The 25,626-nt window shown below is 43.7% G+C and overlaps 1 protein-coding gene across 1 annotated transcript in view; it reads left to right on the forward strand.

Moving 5' to 3' along the window:
- Positions 1-25,626, forward strand: part of LOC146812812 (alpha-2-macroglobulin-like protein 1) — a 761,857-nt gene that overhangs the window by 27,406 nt on the left and 708,825 nt on the right. The window lies entirely within an intron of this gene.

The following is a 25,626-nucleotide window of genomic DNA, read 5'->3' on the forward strand; positions in this document are numbered from 1 at the left end:
TTATTTGCACCTTGGCAAAGAGCATGAAGTTACAAAGATCAGGTGGTTTCAAAAGTCCTATTAAAAATCCAGTGGGATTTCTTTCCTGACCACTAAATTAAAGACTGCTGATAGGATTGACTGAAAAAACTTGCCATGAACTTGGGCCACAATAGATCCTGTTTGTGAGCTTGGTGTAGTTCTGTTTAGTGAAAATTAAGGGGCCTATTAGGATTGCGGTCGGGAAATCTCCCCGACCGCCATGGTAGCGGGAAAAGACTGGCCGCAAGGACCGCGGCATAACCGCCGGTCCAATTAGGATGCTCCGCAGTCGAAATCCAACCGCGGCGGTCGGATTCTGGCGATTATCATTGCGGCGGTCGCTGCTGCCAGCAGCACCGCTGCGGTGTGAAAAGGAGCATGCCATGCATGTCACTGCACTGCGTGGCAGGCACTGCACAGTGCCTGCCAACTGGTACATGGACATGGTCCCCCCAGTGGACCCACCCCCCCAACACATTGGGGGCCTGCAATGGGCCCCAAGAGATATTCTCCGCATGCCTTTCCATGACGGTTCCACGGCCGTGGAAAGGCTGGCTTCTGCTGGCATCATAATCATGCCGGCGGAGCCTAGCCCTGAACCGGCATCGTTGTGGCAGTCCAGTTCCGCCCGCTAGGCATGCGTGCTTACTGGTACCAGCGGAAAAGTGGCGGGCGAAAATTCTCACCGCCGCGGTCGTCACCGCCATGCTAATGCAACAGGCGGTTTTCCGGGTTGAAATCGCTGGCGGATGTCTTCCACCGGTCCAGTCCGAATTTTACTAAAGACATGGAGTCGAGTGTGAGAAGGTGGCCTGATATGTGCTGTCCACTAGTTCTAGTGGGCACCTTGTATCAGTCCAAACAACCCCTTGTGGTGAATGGTTAAAGACAACCTTATGTGGAAGCTATCCTAGTGGTAGCTATGGAGAGCAGCCTTCAGGCTAAGTCTTGAAGGAATGTAAAGCAGCTTGTCTTACCAGTCTATAATCTCTTGAATGATCAAATGAAAAGACAACCACACCAGGTATATATTTAAAATATATGTATTTAAGATAACACACACCCCTCTAGTCTCTTAATGAGACTGGAGTTCGAAGTACTTAAGTCAACGAGCCAGATTCGAGCTGTCCCACGAAGTCTGTCGAGTGCTGCGGTGTCGGCGACCAGAATGGACCCAACGAGCCTTGGCAATGGCAAGTCACAGGAATGCAGAGAAAGGACTGCGGTGCAGACCAGCAAGGTCTGAGGGACTCACCTAGCGAGGGTAAGTCAGGGCACGTCTGGAGCAACCAGGACCGCCCAATTAGAAAAAAGTCGCCTTCGTGGGGACCTGCTAGCCAACAGGCTAGTGATAGCGAAGGAGCCTCGAGCAGTCGCACTTGAAGCTGCCCCACGGGTCACTCGTGGAGAGGAGGCCAACAATCTTTGGTGCAGGAGGTGCTCAAGGCAGGGGCTACTCGGAGCGCAAAGCACAACTTCGAGGATGACCAGGAAGATAGTGTTGCTGCAAAGGTTCACGGTGTCCAGGGGTCTCGGTTCCACGTCACCCACGATAGCCACGGGCCTCAGCTTTGCTGTGGACTCAGGGTAGCCTCGGGGAAGTCTGGAAATCCACCTCTGGGGATGCAGAGACTTCAGCGTCCGTCGGGAGCTTCAGAATTGCAGACCAGTCAGTTGCTTCTTTGGTGCCTGCCAAGCAGGGGAGTCACTCCTTGACCCCAAGGGAGATTTCTTCCGTCTTCTAGTCGTGATAGAAAGACGAAGGTCCAGGATACATGTTGCAGAGGTTCGTCCAGGGTGTTCTAAAGTCCTAGGGACTGGATTCCTATACTTATACTAAGTTTAGGGGATGGACTAAATCTAAGGCCCCACCTATGGGTGGACCTGGGGTGGGGGTGGTTACAGCCCTTCCCCTTAGTCCAGTTTCGCGCCAGAGCAGGGGCTGAGTGCCCTTGCAACCGGTTTGAACTGGGCTATGCACAGGGACACCTTGTGTGCCCCAGGCAGTGTCTCAAAAGCATTCTCTGAATGCACCCACCCTGCCCCAATACACATCTGACTGTCTGGGGAGGTGGTTACACCTCCTTGTGACAGGAAACCTATTGTTCAGGCCTCCCCTGCCGGAGTTTCCCTCAGCAGCAGGAGGCCAGACCCGTGTCTGTGGCATCCATTTTGTGATGCCAGGGCTTTGGAAAGTTTTAACCGGGTTTAGCCAGTGTGAACATGTCTCTCCCTCTAGAAGGGTGGAATGCTACCCCGCCGCCAGGACTGGAGGGGGGTTAGTATTCCAAAGCGTTTTACACCAAAACAACATGTTTTGATGCAGCCATCCCAAAGTTAGCATTTACCGCGAGGTTATAATGCACTTAAGAGTATATGGTATGGCTGTATCACAGAACATATAATCAAAGGGGGAACTGAAGAGCTAATATTTAAAGAGGTCCTGTACCCGTGCTCCTCTATGTGTACAAGCTAGACAATTAAAGGGTAACCAGTTACTCTTGTATAGCATACGTGGCATGGACAAGGACACTATCACTGCATGCCACGGGATCTTAGTCGCTGGGAGATCTGAATTTCAGATCATGTTGCCCTCACACACCTTTTTAGGGGTGTCATGCTTCATCATAGGGTGCTCCTCGTCGGACCGGCGCTGCAATGTCCGACGGGCCTGGTGGCTACTTTGGCGGAGTTCTTTTGATCTGTAGAGACGCCGTATGTGAGGTATGTATGTGGGCAGTAAGTGCTATGTGTATTGTAATGTGGATAAGTGATTTTAAAAAAGGCTCCAGGTCTATAGAAAGTCTTTATTCCGTCTTAGATCTGGGTCTCAATAAAAACAGTGGAACCACCTGTAGGGCTTAAGGTACCTTGGTGGCTGCTTAGTGTAAATCAGGTCAACATGTTCCGTGTCTTAAGGGCTCCAAAATCGGGCGACACTTCTTCAGGACCTATGTTGTGACGATCCAGGTTAGAGTACGTCAGATTAGCTGCGCCTCCCGACTTGGGTGAGGGGGCGCGAAAGTGCCAAAGGTGAGTCCCAGATATGGATCTCACCCAACCTTTCAACCTAAGTCAAAAATTGGAGACAAAAGGGGAGGGATAAGGAAGGAGGGCAAAGAACAGCGACATATAGAGGTAAACTTTAAAGATGCGCAAGAGCTACAAATAAGTATAGTCTCAGCATTAGGAGACAAAGTCCCATTGTTAGTGGTTTTAATTAACCGATAATAGTAACTAGAGTCCCCATATCCCAGGAAGAGTCCTGGGCGAGGATCTACTGTGAATTAAAAATAGATAAGTAAGACTAATAACACGCCAACACTAACCCAGAAGGGGATCCCAGTCAAAAAAGTGAAAATCCTTGCCAAAATAAATACACTACATCAGGTTAATAAAGGCGACATCCATGTCTTACCTATGGTTGGCAGTGGGTTGTGCAACATAAAGGAGGGCGAGTCAGCTCCATATATTAAAGGTAGCCAACTGCGAAAGTGAGATGAAAGCACAGAAGGGAGTTGTTACATCTTGAAAAACAGGCAGCACACACATTAATGGTACTGAAAAACATCACTACTAAACCCATTAGGGAGATTTGTTGAATCTTGAAAAGCAAACAGCACACACATAAAGGTACTGGAAAACATCACGACTTAACCCATTAAGGAGAGAAGTTAAATCTTGAACAAACAGCACACGCATTAATGGCACTGAGAAACGTCACGACTAAACCCATTATGGAGAGTGTCTAAGGAGGTGCTCTAGCAGTGTCTGGGCTAAGGTGACACGTGTACTTATTTAGAAGTAACGCTCAGAAAGCTAAGGTGAGCTCGATATCGAGGGAACCGGTAGGGCATGTAACATAATGCAAGGGTTTCCAAACCGGGTACTGGCGGTGGTGCAAGGAGCAATTGGGCTGTTATTAGAAGCCTAATGCTCAATCGACAGACCGTTATGACCCATAAAAATACACCTCGGGAAACCACCCATAAACGTGACTCGGGGGTGTGATTCCCGCGAGTGACGTAACCTAGGATAAGGGGTGAGCCGATTAAACTCAACCCCGTACTAAAAAACAGTGCGTGTGCGAAAGAACAAATGCCGGGTTTGTGAAACACTCACCGTTAAGGTAGAGGGCAAGGTCTCCTCATACCAAGGCTCTCCCGCTGCCGAATTAAGTCCGGGTTGTCAGCGTTACTGCTTATGTTGCTTCGATCCTAACGGGACGTTTGTTTCCGTCAACAAACGCGGTGACGTGCAAGAGGGCGTGGACGGGCGCGCCATCTTCTCCCTGGGACATTGCCTGACTTCATAGAAAGAGAAGTCGGGAACATGGCAATAGTATTTACAGAGAAGGTGTTCTAAAAAACGAATTAGAGTTTAAAATTACCGTGGTAAAAGACTAGTAGTTATATGGATGAAAATCAAATGTTGGTATTCACATTAACGCATAAGGTCAATACTTATACATAGTGCAACGAGAAGGTTGGAATATCCCAAAGGTGTGGTGCAGAGGGATGAGTAATGGAACCACTTGATCATATGACCCAGTAGTTCATATGTAATGTAATGTAGCAGGATTAGTATATGACAGACAACGTTAGTACACAAACGAGATAGGGTACCAGATGATTTAGTGTCTGCTCTGAATCTCTGACCATGGAATGGCATCGTTCAGACCCGTCTTTTGAGTGGACAGACGGAAAATCCATCTTTGCTCTGTCTCGAACAGTTTGTTAGCTGACCAGCTGGTGTTACTTTCAATTATGGTCCAGGTCATCTCGTCCGGTCCGTGTGGGTGTGTCAGGAAATGGGTGCTCATTTTGGTTGATAGCCGACCGCAGCGTATGTTACTGCGATGTTCCATGATCCTGATTTTGACGGGACGGGTGGTCATCCCCACGTATTGTAGATTACATGGGCACTTGATGAGGTATACACAGTTCTTTGTGTTACAGTTCGTGTGTGATCTCTGCACCCAAATTTTACCTTCTTCCAGGTTGAGTTCCTTGGTGGTCCTCGTAAGTGTGCATACTCCGCATTGACCACATGGAAAGTGGCCCCGTACTGGTGTGGTGTTCCAGAGGGTGCTTTGTACAGCTTTTTGCCCAGTTTTGGGGCGGGTATGAATCAGAACGTCTCTCAGATTGTTTGTCCGTTTATTAGCAAACCTTGGTAAGGGTAAGGATAGATTTCCTGTTGATAGGATTTTCCAATGTTTGCGGATAATCCTCTGGATAGTGTTGGATTCTGGAGTAAACGTCGTAACACATGTGACTGCTTCATCGGTCTTCCTGTGTTGGACCTCCAAGAGAGCTTCTCAATTGTTATTCAGTGCTCGTTTCCGTGACTGTTTGATGATGTTCTGTGGATAATCTCGGGCTGCGAGTTTTTTGCTCAGTACTGCTGCCTCTTTTTTGTAATCCAGGGTTGAATCACAGTTCCTGCGAAGACGCAGAAACTGCCCAAAAGGAAGGTTGTTCCTTAGTGCTCTTGGGTGGTGGCTCCCATATAGTAGTAAATTATTGCAATCCGTAGGTTTTATATAGGTATGCGTTGATAATTTACCTTCACTCAGGTTGATGGTTAGGTCTAAGAAGTGTATCTCTGTGGGTGATACTGATCTAGTGAAGTGGAGGTAGGGGTCCAAGGAGTTGACCCAAGTGAAAAAATTATCACAAGTTTGTATGACTCCCTTCCAAAAAATTAGAATGTCGTCTATGTAGCGCTTCCACATCATGATGTTATGTTTGTAAGTGTTCTCCTCGGTCAAGTGTAGCCGTTCAAATTCTGCTACATAGAGGCAGGCCAGGCTCGGTGCAAATGTACTGCCAATACAAGTGCCCTGTATCTGATGGTACATCTGGTCTTGGAATTCGAAGAAGTTTTCACGCATCGCAAGGGTAGCACATTTCATTATGAATGCTACAGGAGTCTCTGATGTCCAAGTCTCTGCGAGGAGGCGTTCTTCTACTACTCTCAAGGTCTCCTCTTGTGGTATATTAGTGTAGAGGGCCTCCACATCCATTGTCATTAGCAGATCTATTTCCTCACTGGTGGTGGTGTTGGAAATAAGATTCAGCACATCCCTCGTGTCTTGTAGGTATGAAGGGATCTTCTTTACCAGGGGTTGTAAGAAGCAATCGCAAAATTTGCTCAAAGGTTCCAACAGTGAACCTATCCCGGACACTATTGGGCGTCCCAGAGGTGGTAGTACCCCCTTGTGTATCTTTGGGAGGGTGTAGAATGCCGGAGTACGGGGTTACAAATTTACCAAGAATTCTGCTTTGTTCTTAGTAATCCAACCTTGTGTTTCTGCGGAGGTCACGATCGACTTGATCTTAGTTAGAAGTCTCTCCGTTGGGTCTTTTGCAATTTTCTTATAGTGTCTCACCTGTGCTAGTTGACGGAGGCATTCCTGATTGTAGTCACAAGTATCCATCAGAACTATAGCCCCTCCTTTGTCTGCTGGTTTGATGGTCAAGTTAATATCATCAGACAGACTTTTGATGGCCTGCCTCTCTTCCGTGGGTAAGTTGTTGAAGTGTGGTTTTGTACTAATGTTGTCTACATCTTTGATGACTGCTTGCTCAATGGTTAGTATCTCATGGGGGGTCATTTGATCCAAAGGAGTAAATTTTGACGGTTTCCGTAGACCTGTGTCAGTAGATTCTTGGTAGTCCTTACCCTCAAAAAATGCTTTCAGGCGTAGTTTGCGGAAAAAATCATGTAGTTCTTTATGTAGTTGGAAACGGTCAAGATGTGGTGTAGGTACATAGCCCAGTCCGCGGTTCAGAACTCTCTTTTCACTGATGGTTAGCTGTCTCTTGGACAGATTAACTACTAGGTTTTGTTGTTCCTCTTGCTCCGTAGTTCCATCCGTTCTTGTTGTTGTGGAGCTGGTTGGTCTTGCCACTGTACCTGTTTTGGTGTCCCGTTTCGTCTTCTGCCTCTTCCCCTGCCCCGGCCTCGACCTAAAAAAGGTTGCTGGTTCTGGTTGGAGTGGAACATGGGAGGAGGGGCATGGAACATTGGGTTCCATTGTGGTTGCTGCCCAAAGAACGGGGTTGCTGGAAATCCATACATGGGTGGTGGTTGTGGTCCCCAGTTTCTTTTGTAGTTAGTACGACTATCGTTGCTGGAGTTGCTACTGCCTGAATCTGGGCGTGACCTATTCTCCGAAGAACCCCCGTCCGAGGATTCATCTCCGCTAGGCATCTGATAGTCTTCTTTGAGGTACGGATACACCTTCTCCTTATCAATTTTTTTGATGTCTTTCTGCAATTTAGAGATCTTCTGTCGCATCAGGTGGTTTTTGTGGTCATCTATTTCTGCATTGATTTCTGCCAGTCTACTTTTGTAGGATGTGATGTTCACTGTTGTTTTTAGGTTGTTCTCAGCTGTTGTGATTTCAACCAAGAGTTTATCGGCTAGGCGTTTTGCAGTGTTGATAATAAGAATCAGCCAGTCCCTGGTGCACTTCCACGCCACCAGGGACCATTCTCTTCTGAAGCCGATGTCCTCTAGAAACAGTCTGGGGGCATTCGTTACTAGAAGTCCGTTAGGGGCTATGCTTGCCCTTAAATATTCCGTCATCATTGCCCCGTGAAGTGCTATCTTCGTCTGTAACTTTTTCTGATTGGTTATGGAGTTCCAATATTCGGTGGTACTGCACAATGGGTTACCTACATCCGAATGTAGTATGGAGGGTGCACGTAGGATCTCTGACACCATGTCATCTGAGAAACTAAGACCCTGGTTATCCATTTTGACACTGATGTGTTTCAAAAGGGGATGGTAAAACTTGAAAAACTGGGCTGGAGAGTTAGTGTCATGCGTGGGAAGTCTAAAATATATATTCGTCCCTCGGCAAGAAAGCCGTGCATGTATATATAATCAAAGGGGGAACTGAAGAGCTAATATTTAAAGAGGTCCTGTACCCGTGCTCCTCTATGTGTACACGCTTGACAATTAAAGGGTAACCAGTTCCTCTTGTATAGCATACGTGGCATGGACAAGGACACTATCACTGCATGCCACGGGATCTTAGTCGCTGGGAGATCTGAATTTCAGATCATGTTGCCCTCACACACCTTTTTAGGGGTGTCCTGCTTCATAATAGGGCGCTCCTCGTCGGACCGGCGCTGCAATGTCCGACGGGCCTGGTGGCTACTTTGGCGGAGTTCTTTTGATCTGTAGAGACGCCGTATGTGAGGTATGTACGTGGGCAGTCACTGCTATGTGTATTGTAATGTGGATAAGTGATTTTAAAAAAGGCTCCAGGTCTATAGAAAGTCTATTTTCTGTCTGTCCACTCAAAAGACGGGTCTGAACGATGCCATTCCATGGTCAGAGATTCAGAGCAGACACTAAATCATCTGGTACCCTATCTCGTTTGTGTACTAACGTTGTCTGTCATATACTAATCCTGCTACATTACATTACATATGAGCTACTGGGTCATATGATCAAGTGGTTCCATTACTCATCCCTCTGCACCACACCTTTGGGATATTCCAACCTTCTCGTTGCACTATGTATAAGTATTGACCTCATGCGTTAATGTGAATACCAACATTTGATTTTCATCCATATAACTACTAGTCTTTTACCACGGTAATTTTAAACTCTAATTCGTTTTTTAGAACACCTTTTCTGTAAATACTATTGCCATGTTCCCGACTTCTCTTTCTATGAAGTCAGGCAATGTCCCAGGGAGAAGATGGCGCCCGTCCACGCCCTCTTGCACGTCACCGCGTTTGTTGACGGAAACAAACGTCCCGTTAGGATGGAAGCAACATAAGCAGTAACGCTGACAACCCGGACTTAATTCGGCAGCGGGAGAGCCTTGGTATGAGGAGTCCTTGCCCTCTACCTTAACGGTGAGTGTTTCACAACCCCGGCATTTGTCCTTTCGCACACGCACTGTTTTTTAGTACGGGGTTGAGTTTAATCGGCTCACCCCTTATCCTAGGTTACGTCACTCGCGGGAATCACACCCCCGAGTCACGTTTATGGGTGGTTTTCCGAGGTGTATTTTGATGGCTCATAACGGTCTGTCGATTGAGCATTAGGCTTCTAATAACAGCCCAATTGCTCCTTGCACCACCGCCAGTACCCGGTTTGGAAACCCTTGCATTATGTTACATGCCCTACCGGTTCCCTCGAGATCGAGCTCACCTTAGCTTTCTGAGCGTTACTTCTAAATAAGTACACGCGTCACCTTAGCCCAGACACTGCTAGAGCACCTCCTTAGACACTCTCCATAATGGGTTTAGTCGTGACGTTTCGCAGTGCCATTAATGCGTGTGCTGTTTGTTCAAGATTTAACTTCTCTCCTTAATGGGTTAAGTCGTGATGTTTTCCAGTACCTTTATGTGTGTGCTGTTTGCATTTCAAGATTCAACAAATCTCCCTAATGGGTTTAGTCGTGATGTTTTTCAGTACCATTAATGTGTGTGCTGCCTGTTTTTCAAGATGTAACAACTCCCTTCTGTGCTTTCATCTCACTTTCACAGTTGGCTACCTTTAATATATGGAGCTGACTCGCCCTCCTTTATGTTGCACAACCCACTGCCAACCATAGGTAAGACATGGATGTCGCCTTTATTAACCTGATGTAGTGTATTTATTTTGGGAAGGATTTTCACTTTTTTGACTGGGCTCCCCTTCTGGGTTAGTGTTGGCGTGTTATTAGTCTTACTTATCTATTTTTAATTCACAGTAGATCCTCGCCCAGGACTCTTTCTGGGATATGGGGACTCTAGTTACTATTATCGGTTAATTAAAACCACTAACAATGGGACTTTGTCTCCTAATGCTGAGACTATACTTATTTGTAGCTCTTGCGCATCTTTAAAGTTTACCTCTATATGTCGCTGTTCTTTGCCCTCCTTCCTTATCCCTCCCCTTTTGTCTCCAATTTTTGACTTAGGTTGAAAGGTTGGGTGAGTTCCATATCTGGGACTCACCTTTGGCACTTTCGCGCCCCCTCACCCAAGTCGGGAGGCGCAGCTAATCTGACGTACTCTAACCTGGTTCGTCACAACATAGGTCCTGAAGAAGTGTCGCCCGATTTTGGAGCCCTTAAGACACGAAACATGTCGACCTGATTTACACCAAGCAGCCACCAAGGTACCTTAAGCCCTACAGGTGGTTCCACTGTTTTTATTGAGACCCAGATCTAAGACGGAATAAAGACTTTCTATAGACCTGGAGCCTTTTTTAAAATCACTTATCCACATTACAATACACATAGCACTGACTGCCCACATACATACCTCACATACGGCGTCTCTACAGATCAAAAGAACTCCGCCAAAGTAGCCACCAGGCCTGTCGGACATTGCAGCGCCGGTCCGACGAGGAGCGCCCTATGATGAAGCATGACACCCCTAAAAAGGTGTGTGAGGGCAACATGATCTGAAATTCAGATCTCCCAGCGACTAAGATCCCGTGGCATGCAGTGATAGTGTCCTTGTCCATGCCACGTATGCTATACAAGAGGAACTGGTTGCCCTTTAATTGTCTAGCGTGTATCACAGAACAGCCATAAGGAAGTATTTCCGAATGCTGCAGAGGGGCTCAGCTCATGCTTGGGCACCCTCTCACATAAAACCAATAAGTCTGCCTTCAGAATTGTCAAGGCCTGCCATAGGAGTGGCTTATAGGTTTATATGTGTCTGTATATATATGTGGATATAGGTAGCCTATACCACAGTAAGGGGTGCAAGCACATCCTTACCCAGGCTGCAGTAGCAGACTTGTGGTGTCATTTTGGAGTGCTTCCCAGGGGTGGCATAATATATGCTGCAGCCCCTGGTAGGCCTCTGATGTACCTATTCCCTGGGTACATAGTATACCATAAACTAGGGGCTTATAAGGCACTCCAGAATCCAATTAGATATGCACCTAATGTATATGGAAACCATTTTAAAGAAGAAGCAGCTAGGCTGTGGTCCTGCTTAGGAGGGCCACAGTCAGACTAAGGTCGAAAAACAGTGAAACACCAGCAAAAAGAGGGGTTACCTATGTGAAGCAGATCCTACTCTCCTACAGCGAGTATTATGCTTTTCTTTCTTGCCTTTAATTCAATAGCAGCTAGGTAATTAAATGGTTAACAGAAAGAAAAGAAAAGTATATTATAGTCATATAATTTTTATTTGTTTCAAGGAAAAGAATCATAAAAGTATGCAGTTCAGTAATAGAACAAAAAATATTAATCACAATTTAAAAACAGATACCATAAAAACAGACGGGGATCAACATATTTCAATTAATGTTTTTCTTCTAATAATCACAGCTCTCAGATACCTTGCTCATACAACACATATAAACAGATTTGGGAGAAGTTGTAGACATAAGTACGCCGGTCTGCAATTTTGAGATTTCAATAGGGGCTTAATAAAAGTGATTCTTCATTCAGTGTAAAATTTGCAAAAAAACAAAACATGGATGGTCGATTGGTTGGACATCTTATCACAAGGGCAACTTATTAATTGATGTGACCAATTGCTAAAGTTGGGAAAGCTTGTCAAGTGATGAAAGATATCCAGCCTGAAACGCGTCAAAACAAACCTGTGTTGAGCATTTAAAACGTTAATGGTTGCATCGAAAAACTGGTCAAAATAATTTGATTGTGCTGTACAGTTGGCTTGACCAGTTCCACCAACAATCTTGCTTCCTCTAGGTTATTTAAACATTCTTTTTTTAAAACATTCCTCATAATATGCTTCAAGGATTCAGGGTTGTCATAGAATTCTGGGTGGTCAATGTTTATCATAAAGTTCTTAATGTATTTTAGCCACTGTGTTTTCAAAGCATGCCCAGAACCACAACAATCCTGTACAATTGCGCAATTGAAGTTCATACAGTCCGATGTCCATAACTTCTGCCAGAGAAGAACTGGCTGTACCCTTAACAGATTGGCAACATAGGTTACTCCTAATTCCGCATGGCATACAAAATTAGAACTACTGTTTGGGAGCCCAAGAAGATTTTATAAAAACCCATTTCCAATGACTCCAATAAATCCACATTTACATGACCCCACAGGTCAGAGACATACATCGCAGTTGACATACATTTGGCATTATAAATGGTCAACATTTCTTTGGGATGTTTAAATCCAAGTTTTCTTGAGAAGTTACACAGGCCCGTAATTGATCAATGAAACTGCATCTTTCTCGATTTGACTGAACTTCTCCAATTCCCTTGGCCAGCAAATAAAATTCCTAAGTATGAAAAGGTGTCTTTTTGTGGTAAAACCGTGTCTCCTATAAAAATGTTGCGCCCCCTAAACGACTTTTGACCTGCTTTCAAAACGTAAGTTTGGCTTATATTAATTAATAACCCCAAATCCTCCATAAAATGAACACAATTATCTAAAAGGTGCTGCAGGGCCATGGGAGTGCGGGCCATAAGCACCGCATCATCTGCGTATAGCCGAACTGGTATTGGTCGATGCCCAATTTGAGGCAGATCGATACATTTGTCTGCAAGGGTGCTACACAGGCTATTAATATATAGGATAAATAAAATTGAAGCAAGTACGCATCCTTGTCGTACTCCTTTTTTGATATCAACTGGTCTCATACATTCACCTCTTGTACCATAACAAATCTTAGCAGAGCTTATTGAGTATAAATATCTTTTAAAATTAATAATGGCTCTGTCAACACCCATCAAAGTCATTATAGACCAGAGTTTGTCGTGGACAACACAATCGAATGCGGAGGTCAAATCCACAAACACCAAAAACAAGTTGCCCCCCCCCCCCTTAATGTGTGTATATTTGCTCATCAATAGGTTCAGGTTAATGGCCTGGTCGGTAGTCCCAATTCCCTGTCGAAAACCATATTGAAGGTCAGACAAGATGCTATTACAGTCTGCCCAGTCCTGTAATCTACTTAAAAGAATACGGCCCACCACCTTAACTAGAGAATTCAGCAAGGAGATGGGTCGATAATGTGCTGGACAGTTTTGGTCGCCCTTTTTAAATATTGGTACAATATGGGATTCAGACCAGGAGCTTCAGAATCCAGCCCTCCGGCAGGACCTAAAAACCAAAGTCATAAGCGGACCCCAAAGATCAACATTATATTTAAAAATGTCAATCGGGATCCCGTCCGGATGTGGTGCTTTACCTCCCTTACTCGAACCCAGAGCCCAGTTCACCTCTTCCAATGTAAAATTAAACTCAAAATATTTCGGCAGGAATGTGGACCCACCAGGGGCATCTTCTGACCCTGGCCCTAAACTTATTTGATAGTTTTCAGTTGGGCCCGTATACAATTTGGCAAAGTGGGCTACCCAGTTATCTTCCGTTATTGCAGTCTCAAGTCTGAGCTTGTCATCATCGCTAAAAAACTGAGAGTTTATGACATGTCAAAATGCTGGTGGAGTCTTTAATAAGTCTGGCCTCATGAAGATTGTCCCACGCCTCTTCTGTTAGGCTTTTTTTGCGATTTGTTAATGCTAGCCTATAGGCTCGCCAGCAGTTTTGTATTTCTATGGTGTTCCTAGCTGTCTCTTTCAATGCCCCCTTTAGTTTTTTATGGGCCTGAGTACAGGTGTAATCAAACCAGCTTTGGGTTTTCTTAACCCCTCTCTTCTGGTTGGTAGTCAGCCCTACCTGAATTCCTTTACTAATTTGTTTAAAAGCCTCGATGACCATATCAGGTTCTGCTGACTCATCCAGACAAACCTCGAAAGCCTTTCTCTGCTGACTAACTAATTGTTCGACGAAGCTAGACGGATCAACCATGGACCATCGCAGGCTAAAGCCATTCAAACGGGAGAGACTATGTTCTCCGGAGCCAAAGTGGTATTCCCTACCCTTTGCTTAATTAATGAGCTGGTATCTAGTATTATACTCAGGGGGAATGATCGCTCATTGCGGTATTATGTAGTAATTCTTTTTTTACTAAGGTACAATAACGTTTAGGAAAGAGTAGAAAATCGATAACACTCTTACCCATACTACCGTCAAATGTACAAGAAACTTCCACCGGATTTTACCCAAATTCGTTACAAAACCTACGTCATATTTAAACAGTAAGTCATTAAGTTTCTCTCTATACTCTGAATGGAAGAAGTGAGTGACACCATCACCAGTTGGAGAAATCATGTCACACACTATATTAACTAACAGTTGACAGGGTTGGATGTTAAAATCACCCCCCCCCCTATCAGGATTTTCTCATTTACTCCCTTGTCCATTATTGCTTCCAACTCCTCGTCAAACCGGCATAAGATATCCAATATATCTGATTTGCATGTGTTGTTATACAAATTGTCTAGGGCTATGGAAGAGGAAACTGGAAAGTCAACCTGAACAATTTGGTAAAAAGGATTAAACGTGTAAGCTGTTACGTTAATGGAGGTTAATTTATTAGACATATATTTACAAAGGCCACCCTTAGATCTCCTGTGTAGGCATGGAACTGCTGGTGAGTGGAAAGTCTTAAAGTCGTTGCGATGGATTGGCTCAGTGGCCCATGTTTCCTGTAACAACATAGAACTAAAGCCTGTCATAAATTCAAGCCATTCTGGTATATTTAGCTTACTCCGAAGCCCCGCTACATTCCAACATACAACTGTAATATAGTTCCCAGAGGTCATAATAGAGTTCATACTACTCTCAATTCTCAAGGGGGCCTGCTCCACAGGTAATTGCTGGTTCGATGGATCCTCATCCATCTGATGATCTCTATCACTTTCAATTGATGTTATAATTTCCTTCCTTGCCATGGGTCCTAGTGGGATGTACCTCACATCTTGAGAAGAGTTCACAAGTTCTGCTACTTCCACTTGTTAATTGTCAGATGACAAAGATGTAATTACAGTGACAGATTTATCCTAATTAACCCCATTTGATACATTTGCCCCCAGTCAGTCTATCCCAGTGAGGTCAGAAATACAGTCAAATCTATTAGACAGGGCTATAGGATGCACATAGGGGCGGGCATAGTCTGCATTACAAACTGGCAGTTGAGGAAAAGATTGTAAGTGAGAAAAGGGTTGTATGGAATCAATCGGATGGTTATGAGATCAGAAAGATGGTTGGTAAAAGAATCCCAAAGGTAACACTGAATTGATTTGGGTTCAACCACTCTGGACTAAACTTACTAATTAAGTCTTTTACCAGAAGTGGAGTTTTGAAGGAGAGTACCACACAGTCCCCATTCAGTTTTTTTGGGCCTCTACCGACTCACCCAATTCTTCTGGCCATTTTGAAATCTGCAAAGAGTACCCCGCCCAACCCAACTTTAGTGTTTAGCCAGTTAAGTGATTTATTTCTTAACGAGACCCAGGATTCTTCAGTAGATGGACCTAAGGTCGGAACATTTGCTAAAATTACCACATACAGAGTTGCGGTGGGCGGGAGATCAAGTCTGTTATCATTAATTCTAATAGGAGCAGAACCAGCTATTATATCCTGATTGTTAAGCGGTTTCCTATGAACGGCCCTATTCTCGGGCAACCTATCTTCTATTGTTTTTTGGGTAATAACCTCTGGATTGGATATTACACAAATAGTTGCATTCTGAACCTCTAAAGCAGGATGTTGTAAAGTACGATTGTTTGCTGCCACACTACTTGTGGTTTGACCGTTAGTAGTGTGCATAAATGAATTACCCAAAGTAACAGAACCCAAATGTTCTACACAGTTTAGCACAGCAGACTCAAAGGCCTTAAGTCTATCCGCTATAGAACAGAAAGTAGAATTCACAAGATGAGTTAGAGCTTGTACAGATTCGACCATAGAAGTATAATTCAAAAGATTGGTGGAGCAAATTCCCCGGCTTGGGCTGACTTGGTAGTGTCTGTTTGCCTCCGTGCAGGGACTTTCTTTTTTATCTTATTTGGCCCTTCGGATAAGGTCCCAAAATCATCTGCACTGTGTTTCTTCAGAGTTTTAGGCCGTTTAAGGGGTGGGGACGACTCAAAGAGACTAAGATTCTCATCTTTGTTCAATAGCGCCAGATCACTATTTTGTAGATTGTCAGGTTGAACTACCCTAGGTTTCACAGTTACTTGGGCAGAACACAAACCCGATGGACCAGGGCCAGTGCTCACACCTTCCTCCACACTTGTAGTTAAACTTAGGGATTCTTCCACATTTAAAATCTGTTTCTCAATGGCCCCCATGGCCCCTGTGAAGTAGTTCATGATTGACTGATGTGATCTTGGAGGGGGCTTAGTTAATGCAGAGCTGGCGTGTTTTCTTTTCCCCATAGTTTATAAGACTCAAACTCCCAAACAATCAAGTAAAAAAGTCAAATCACTTACAGACTCGTCAAACTTTGTTAATCACCAGGAACCAGAGCCAAGGGGGTGTGCCCTGCCTCTTCCTGCCGCTGACAGGCACAGACATGCCCGCCCTTGGCCCGGGCTTTGCCCGGGCACGCACGCACAAGTACCGGCTGCGGGAGCCTGGTTCCACTTTTGAGCGCCGCCTGACGCGAGTTCTGATGACGTGGGCGGGTCCTGCCGCCGGGCGATATGGGCTTCAGAGTCCTTGGGCACGGTAAAGTGCTGTGTGCTTTGCCGGTTAATGAGCAGGGGCTCCGGTGCTGCGGAAGCCCAGTTCCGCTTTTGAGCGCCGCCTGGCGCGAGTCCTGATTACGTGGGCGGGTCCGGCCGCCATGCGATATGGGCTTCAGAGTCCTTGGGCGCGGTAAAGTGCTGTTTGCTTTGCCGGTTAATGAGCAGGGGCTCCCACACTGCGGGAGCCCGGTTCCGCTTTTGAGCACCGCCTGGCACGAGTCCTGATGATGTGGGCGGCTCCTGCCGCCAGACGATATGGGCTTCAGAGTCCTTGGGAGCAGTAAAGTGTTGTATACTTTGCCGGTTAATGAGCAGGGGCAGTATATATCCCATCAGGCTTAGGTGATGGACTACAGATGGAGGCTACACATGTGTTACATTAGATTCTCTATAGACAGTCCCTTTAATCGGTGTCCTTCCTCTTTCTTGCTGCTAGCAGTCAGTTGTTTAAATTCTTTACACTGTCATTACATCCACAAACTCCTCCGGCCTTGACTAGAAAAAATCCTCCCCACATTATTCAAATTTCTCAATCAGGTTTCAGGAAAATATGCTTTTGATAATATCACACTGTTTGCTCATGTCCATGCAATTGAGCACCTTGCACCTTTTGGTCACTGATGGAAGCTGAAAGGCTGTATCGTTGCAAGGCTCTTTGGCAATTTGCGAAAAATAAACATTAGGAAGATACATTGATCAAAAAAAAAATTCTGTGTTCTTTAAGAAATAGATAGACTATGATTTAAAAGACATTTTGGGATGTTTATGAAAAAAATATTTTTGTTGTGATTCCATCACCCCCTAATTGCCACTTATGTTGGTGATTATGTCCCCCTTAGTCCACCCACCCCTGTTTGTAGAAATAGAAAGAAATCTAAACCTCTAGTCTTTATAAACAGACTCACTACATTATACTTAAGGGTCCCACACTCACTCAAAAAAGCTATTTGCCTTTAAGACAAAAAGTAAGTAAGACCTACATGTTTTGTCCTAACTTTTTATTGTAAATGGACCACACCTAAGGAATGTCACATCACTTTTGCCAGTGATCTGATAAGACCTCTATCCTTTACCAATGACTTGACAGTATATATACAACCCAGGCCTACCGAAGTGCACAGAAGCTAGCAACTGTCATGCATACATATAAAAATTAAAAATACATACAAAGTTACATTTGGCAAAACAATATAAACCCCTCTCAATAAGGGCAAACAAGAATCATCACAGTTACATTCTACTGCCAGGGTTTGTCAGAGTGGGGAACCACATCATTCCTCTAGCCTATGATGGTAATCTGTGACTTTACACATGACCAATTACCTTCCTACGGCCTGTAACATAAAATGTAAAACTTTCCACTGTTTGAGCCCTACCTGCTTTCCCCTATGCTTTTGAATAAATAAGCCAGACCTGCTGCCTTTGTAATAACCTTTCATCAGAATAAACAGCCCAGACCTATGGCATCATGAATATCATTTCCTTGCACACCAAGCAATCCTATAGCTGTTATCATTGGCTTGTCACCATAGCCAACTCGGTCCTACTGCACTGTGCATAAGCTTTCCCACAAGGTAACCATCGGGCATACAGTTATAAAATTTCAAAATGTATTTGAAATTACAGTTGGCAAAACAAAATAGATTCTTTTCTGACAGGGCTTGACAAGAATTCTAACAGTGCAAATTCATGGTTTGTCAGGCGGGTAACCAACCCGCAATCCTTGCCTACTAAGGTTATCAATGAGAATCCATATAGCTTTTATAACTGGTTTGTCACTGTAACCAACTTAAGCCTTTTATACTGATCGTAAGCTTTCCATCAGGCAACCTTACCGTTTACAGTCATAAAAGTACAAATGTATGCAAAATTACAGTTGACAACGCAAAGTACTATCTCTCCTAAGAGAGCCAAATAAGGATAACTGTAGTGCGGATCGTCAATGCGCATGATTGGTTTAAATAGGCCATCAGCACCAAAACACTTACCTACGACAGAAATCTGTGAAATTCCATATAACAACGTATTTGCCTACAGGCTTTAGCACAGAATAATAATTCATCCTTAAAATCCTATTGTCTTTAACGCATGCTTTTCACAATAAGTAAATCAGTCCTACTGGCCTTGTCGTAATATTTCATAATAAACAGATGAAGCCTGTGAAATCTGCCATGCTTTTCCCAATGAACTGGTGAAGCCTTTACTCTTTAACATTGGGTTTACATTTTATCCAACACCGGCCCGTTCAAGTGCACATAGACTGGCAACCATCATACATGCAGTTATAAATGTACAAATGTGTGGAAAAATACAGCTTACAAATCAATATACAACCCGTTCAACAGGGCCTAACAGGAATCAGGGAGCCAGTATCAAAACCCTCGCCTACTCCCGTAATCGGTGAGATATCTGTCTGCGGCTCCTCCATTTGAGAGGAGGAGCTTCGCCCCACAAACCCAAGAGCTGAAATATAGAATAGTAACTACATTTTATTATTACAGTTTTATTTTTCAGCAAACCGTCCAAACTAAGTGTCAGGACAGGGTGCGACCAGCGCTGCCGAGTGGCAGCAGCAGGGAGCTGTGAGCTTTAAAATGCGCATGTCTGTTTGGCCGGCCATCTTGGGACGGCCAGACAGACATGAACATTTTAAAGTTCTCTGACTTAGCTGTTTTCAGACAGCTGGATTAGAGAAAGTTCAGGCCTCCAGTGTACTTAGGAGCAATGGGAGAGCCTGCTCTATCCAATCCAGGCACTGCTTTCATGCTGTGAACGCAACACCAGGATTGGGTAGTGCAGTTTCCTGCATCAGGAGCTTCCTGAAACACACCTGAGGGAAGAGGATGCTGCATTGCGGAGGTAAGTGAATATTTTTCTTTTTTTTACTCTCCGCATCACCACCCTTGGTACAAGCCATCAGCCACTGCTTATTATGCAGCGAGTTAACATATTTTAGCAAAGTTCTCCTCATATCACAGCTCAGACAATTCCAGACTCGGATCCTAACCAGACTTTGACTATGCTAGGGTCCAGATTGTATGTAAAAAAGAGAGAGAGACCCCTTGTTGTAGCCAAGGGAGTAAAACAAATATTCCCTTAGGTTATGAAAGGGACAGGATACAAGGTTCAACTCACAATTAGGTCATACCTCACAAGGCGCACAATAATACAATTCGTCAAGGAAAATTCCACCTAATATTTGAATCAATTGCTAAATAGCACTGAAGTTTTACAAAAATCTTTTATTATTAAAAAACTGGTTACAGTGTTAAAATTTCAATACACTTCCTATCTATCACAGTTTTACACAAAACAATTGATAAAAACAATTCATAAAAACAATACATGTAAAATCCTCAATCACAATCAGTTTACACAATATACTATGACATAAAAAGAGAACAATGGTTAGACAGTATACTTTGTCTTTCAAAGGAACATAACAGGCACAGTATATTTACAAATTGTGAAATTAGATTTGTTTTAGTGCATGTATACAATAATCGTGTAGAATCTTTGTGGTTTTTGAATGGTGCTTAATTGGTTTTTAAAGATGTGCATAACAAAGCAAAACAATAAAATATAAGGTTTTTTGTAGACTGTGTTTGCCATTGTAATTAGCATTTTTGTGTAATTTAAACAAAAATGACTCTATATATACTTGCTTTATACAGGGCATATAAACCAAGCTATACAATAAGGAATACAGAGAGAAACAAATTAACTATTGTCTTGATAAAGATGAAATAATAATCAAACCCATCGAAACGTGCCGACGCATCATTGTACATAATCCAAGGGAAAATTTGGACCTGCAGATACGAAAATGAGTGTATCCAGGCCAGGTTTCTAAACTGTACCATAGGATACGTTCCTTTGCAAGACAAAGTATACTGTCTAACCATTGTTCTCTTTTTATGTTATAGTATATTGTGTAAACTGATTTTAATTGGGGACTTTAAATGTATTGCTTTTATGAATTGTTTTTATCAATTGTTTTGTATAAAACTGTGATAGATAGGAAGTGTATTGAAATTTTAACATTGTAACCAGTTTTTTAATAATAAAAGATTTTTGTAAAACTTCAGTGCTATTTAGCAGTTGTTTCAAATATTAGGTGGGATTTTCCTTGACGAATTGTATTATTGTGCGCCTTGTGAGGTATGACCTAATTGTGAGTTGAACCTTGTATCCTGTTCCTTTCATAACCCAAGGGAATATTTGTTTTACAGGGTTTGGATTGTAACACCAGTTCAGTAATGCCATCTTTCTGATTATTTCAAACTTAGTTGCTCTCTGTTTAGGTAGGGTTTCCATTGAGGTCAGCGTTGTGATCACGGTATATGTCAGCACTCTCATGATGCCAGAGCGCTATATATGCCACAGTTATTATCATGCACTTCTCAATTTCTAAATATTTTTAAGAAGGTGTTCTTCGTGAATTGCTCTGGCAAAGGAAACACATTTACTGTTACCTATTCACTTGGGGGCTTATTTACAAGACCCCTTGCATCATCATGCAAGGGTGCCTGCATTTGCACTAGGCTGCCGAAACGGTGTTAGAACAGGGGGAAGGACAGGAACGCACCACATTGCATAAAGACAGCGTATCCCTGCCATTTCCCTTTGGTGTAGGGCAGCACAACAAGGTGACTTGCTACGCTGCCTCATGCCAAATCACCGTAAATGAGGGCCTTCGTTTTAGGCTGCGCTCTGGAAGCAAAGTCGGGGAACTGCCTTTTCTGCAAGAGGAATTTGGGAGAATGTGGCACAGACATAAAAACATGACAGCCTCACCATACTTCACTTTGCTGCCCAAGACCAAAACATGTTGATCAGCTAAGCCCAGTGAAGGATGGACACAAATGGGTGTGCAATCCTGTAAGCAGGTACAGTCCTCTTCATGGTGCTGAGGACAGCGAGTCACGGGACCCAACCATGGTAAAGGAAGATGGAGTCAACTGTTTTCTTGCCAACAGTACTGGCATGTGCTCCCCCCTCTTAGGAGAGAGGAGTATTGTGTCTTTACTCCTGGGGTCGTGGACACACCCAGAAGCCCAAAAACAAATGGATCATGGGCCAGGTGAGGACCTATTTAAGGCCATCAAGGGATTTTAATGGCAGGGAGGCCCCAAAGAAGTGAGGGACCAGCACATCTGAAGGGCACCAGACACGGTTGCAGAAGCTGACCTCTCTACTACTGTATGCTAGTGCTTAAAGCCAGGACGGCCATTTTGGGAGGTGAGCCTTAAAATGAAACTGTTATATGTTGAATTACATAGGACTTCATTAATGTACCCATGTCAATGTAATTAAGCATGGCTGTTTTGTATGGTATTCCATTCATATGCCATATTACTTTCCCCATATGGAATTGCCTTTCCTGTTCCTACCCCCGCCTTCTTGTTTTTGGCCCTTCAAACCTTCTGGCTTGGAATTTCAAATGACACTTGGTATGCTTCTGAGGGGATGCTAATGCCATGAGATGTTTGCTTGGATTATGTCTTAAATTAAACTGCAAATGTATATATTACCAGCATATCTTTGTTATCGTAGTGGTGGCGGCTATTACAGGTACACATCATTGTTTCCCACAGTTGTAATCCCACAATCATCAGCGCCTGGATATCCTCACAGGCAGCAAGCAGCACTCTACAGATCCACCTTACATCCCATTACATTACATCTGCCGCATCAAGGTGCACTGTGGTATGATTTTATCAGAACTGTGCCATCTCAGCATTATCATCTACTTATGGGGTTTCCAAATGGCCAGTTTCATACCAGCATGACAGGCAGTTTAATATCTTGTCTGATACAAAAAATAGGAAAATCATTTAAAGCCAGTATTTTTTCCCCTTTTCAGTACATACTTTAAACAGTAAATGTAAGAAGGAAAACACTTAAAATATGTTCTACATCTCCCTTAATGACCCCTGACTGATAATTAAATTAAACAAAGCCAGAAAGCCCATGTTAAAAATGGATACAGAAAACTTCATATACAGTTCAACTTACGAATCATGTTTGGATCTTTGCAGAATGTTAAAGAGTGAACAGATGGCGAGAATTTTTCTTTAGAAAATGAGACAATCTTATCTTCTAAATATATCATAATAATAATATAATATATACATCTGTTTTCAGGTATTGTAACTCCTTCCTCAAATATTGGGATTGTAACTACTTTTACCTCGTGATATTATCCTGGTGCCCCGCGTTAGCTCTACCGTTCATCGGGGCGTCGTCTTATTCTGTTGAGTTTATCTCGTATTTATCCGGTGAAAACTAAGGGATTGAGTACATGTTTGGTGGTAAAAAACATCAAACTTCTACATAGGATTAATACCAATTCCACGTGCGAGTCCTATGCGAGTTCTATTGCATTGCAAATGCTTGTTACAGTGGGTGTCAAAGGGCAGTGTTCACTGTTCTTCACAGCCGGGTAAACCGTCGGTAAGGGACAATGAAAACGTTTAAATTACCCCCATGCCATAGGAGACAATTCCTATGGTTTGGGGATCAATAGTTTTTGATTTATCAAAAACAAACTCCTGCTTTGGGAGGTTGTTTTTGCAAAACCAAAATCATGTTAAAAGTTTGACAAACATCGAGTACCATCTGTCAAACTTTTAACACATTGGCAGGGCTGGAATTGGAGGTTCCTGTCAATGACTAGAGATGTCTGCAGGGCCAGGGATAGCTCTAAATGCAGAGGAGGGACACTCTTTGAAGGCAATGAAGTAGCAACTGCACTACACACTTTAAATCAAGCCCTATGTTTGAGGCACCAAGTTTGTTGGTAGCAAACCCTTATTTGGTATCGTGTCCCCGCTGCCAGAATTGCTTGGTTGAGTTCCACACTTAAAGAGTACAACTTCAAAATAAAACCTTGTCTCAGGAAAAAGAAATGTCACAGCAGACTGTTTATCTTGCCTTCTTGTGGCAGACAACTCTCCAAGTGGTCAGATCAAAGAAAACATTGGTGTTATCTCTGCCAAACAAGAAGTAGGTGATATTACAGATTGGGCTGTGTCAGAAGCGGAATGGATGGAGGCTGCTCTTAATAACAATGGTCCAAAAATATAATAATAAAGGTTAATCTTCCCAAAAATGATTGCTCAGATCCATGAATGTGTATGCCCAAGTGGCAGAAGAGATTTGCCTGGAAGGAAATCTATTAAAGAGGAATGGTAGTTATGTTCCCCCAGTGGAAATAAGGCAGACAATTCTGAAGCATGGTCACCTGAGTTTTGATGCGTTACAAAAATGTACTGAGGATGCACCTTTGGTGCCCCGGCATGGACTCGGACTCGGAAACTGATAAGTGAGTGATGTCTGCATGAATTCCGACAAGAATCCAAAAACTGTGTTTTTGTCTATGGCACCTGTTGAACAGCTATCTTTTCCATGCCAGAAAGTGGTTCTACATATTTGAAACTCGTTCTTGACCATGCAATCTTATATGCAATTTGTTTTAGTATTAATTGACTACCATTTTAAATGATTGGAAGTTAAATTTGCGTAACATGTAAGCACAGAATCTGTCATCGAAATTATGTTAGATGCATGCACTGAGGCTTTAGTCATTGACAATAAAAGGCAGCTATGTTCTGAAGAAATAAAAAGATCTTTTGGAGGAGTATAGTATCAAACACATAACCTCAGCATTATATCATCCACAATGCCATGGTCAAGTAAAGCATTTTAACAGGCATCTTAAAGACAGTGTAAAACTAGGCCTGTGTAAGGACCAGGCTTCAGTTCGAACCATCAGAAACAGGTAATGGGCTTATCCTATCACACCATATGAAGGGTCTCATTACGATGGGGGTCATTGTTTCGGGCACGGGAATGTCAGACAAGGAGTCCGCGGTCCCGCCAACCCAATTACAATATGACCACCATACAGGCAGTCATAGACATGCCTTTGTCTATTATAGCTTGTGCTGCGAACCTGAAAAGGGCGGCAGCGCAAGCCGCAATTGAACAAGGGATGTTGTCAAACATCCATTCACCGTGTGCCAGGCACCATGTGGTGCCTGGCACACAGTGCATGGATATTTGAGGGGCACCACATGTGCCCCCTTGGCCCCATAACAAAGGCCTACTGGGACAGGGCTCTGCTTGGGGCCCCCATGGGTGCTGGAACCACTATGTAAAGGCTGAGAGAAAGAGACATCCTAACCTCTATGGCGGTTCCTCTGCAGACACCGCTCTCTTTGTAGGGATTAAGCTCCGACTGTTGCTCTGATGGGCTCCTTGAGCCGGTCGAAGATGGCGGGGTTTCCTCCAGACCAAATCACTCCGACTGCCAGCATTATAATCCTCTGAATGTCAGACGGACCGCTACCGATGGCCTGTCGGCCCGACATCCTAATCGGGCACATAGTCACTGGCACATCTCCTGTTGCTATGCTCAAGGAAAGGATTTCAGCTTCAGAGGTTTTTCCTTGGGGGATAAATCAAGCAAATAACTTGAGGAAGTTCAGAGATCAGTCTATTCGAAACAACTAAGGTCGAAAGAGCTCTAAGGTATCAAGATCAAATTACATCCGTAAACCATGAAAGTAGGAGATTAGGCTGATATATACAAACCAGGTGTGGTACCAAAAGACATTACTAATTTTGTCTGTCTGAGGAAAGTTGTGAAGTCAAAAAGGGTAGCGTAATAACTTCAGATGGAATCTGTTGAAACATGAGCAGAGTGGGAGAACGATGTGGGAATGAAAATTCCAACATTAAAAATGATAGCACCGAGAAAGGGACTGAGGAGGATCACGGTAACTTCTTGATCAGGTTGAGACAGTTTAAAAGGGCGTGGTTTAACCAATGAATATGTTTATTATTCGCTGTTTCAAGATATTTCTTCACAAACCTCAGGTATCAGCCGCCCAATTTCCAAAGCATGTACGATGGTGATTCTGTGGCATCCAGGAGCGATAGCCATGCCTGACTTCGCAAACCAAATCCGAGATTTGTAGAAGTTTTTTTTGCATCGGGGGAAAGATGTATTATATATTGAATTCTGTAAGACTATACTAATGTATCTAT

Source organism: Triturus cristatus, chromosome 7 (assembly GCF_964204655.1).
Source record: "Triturus cristatus chromosome 7, aTriCri1.1, whole genome shotgun sequence".
Classification (NCBI taxonomy): Eukaryota; Metazoa; Chordata; class Amphibia; order Caudata; family Salamandridae; genus Triturus; species Triturus cristatus.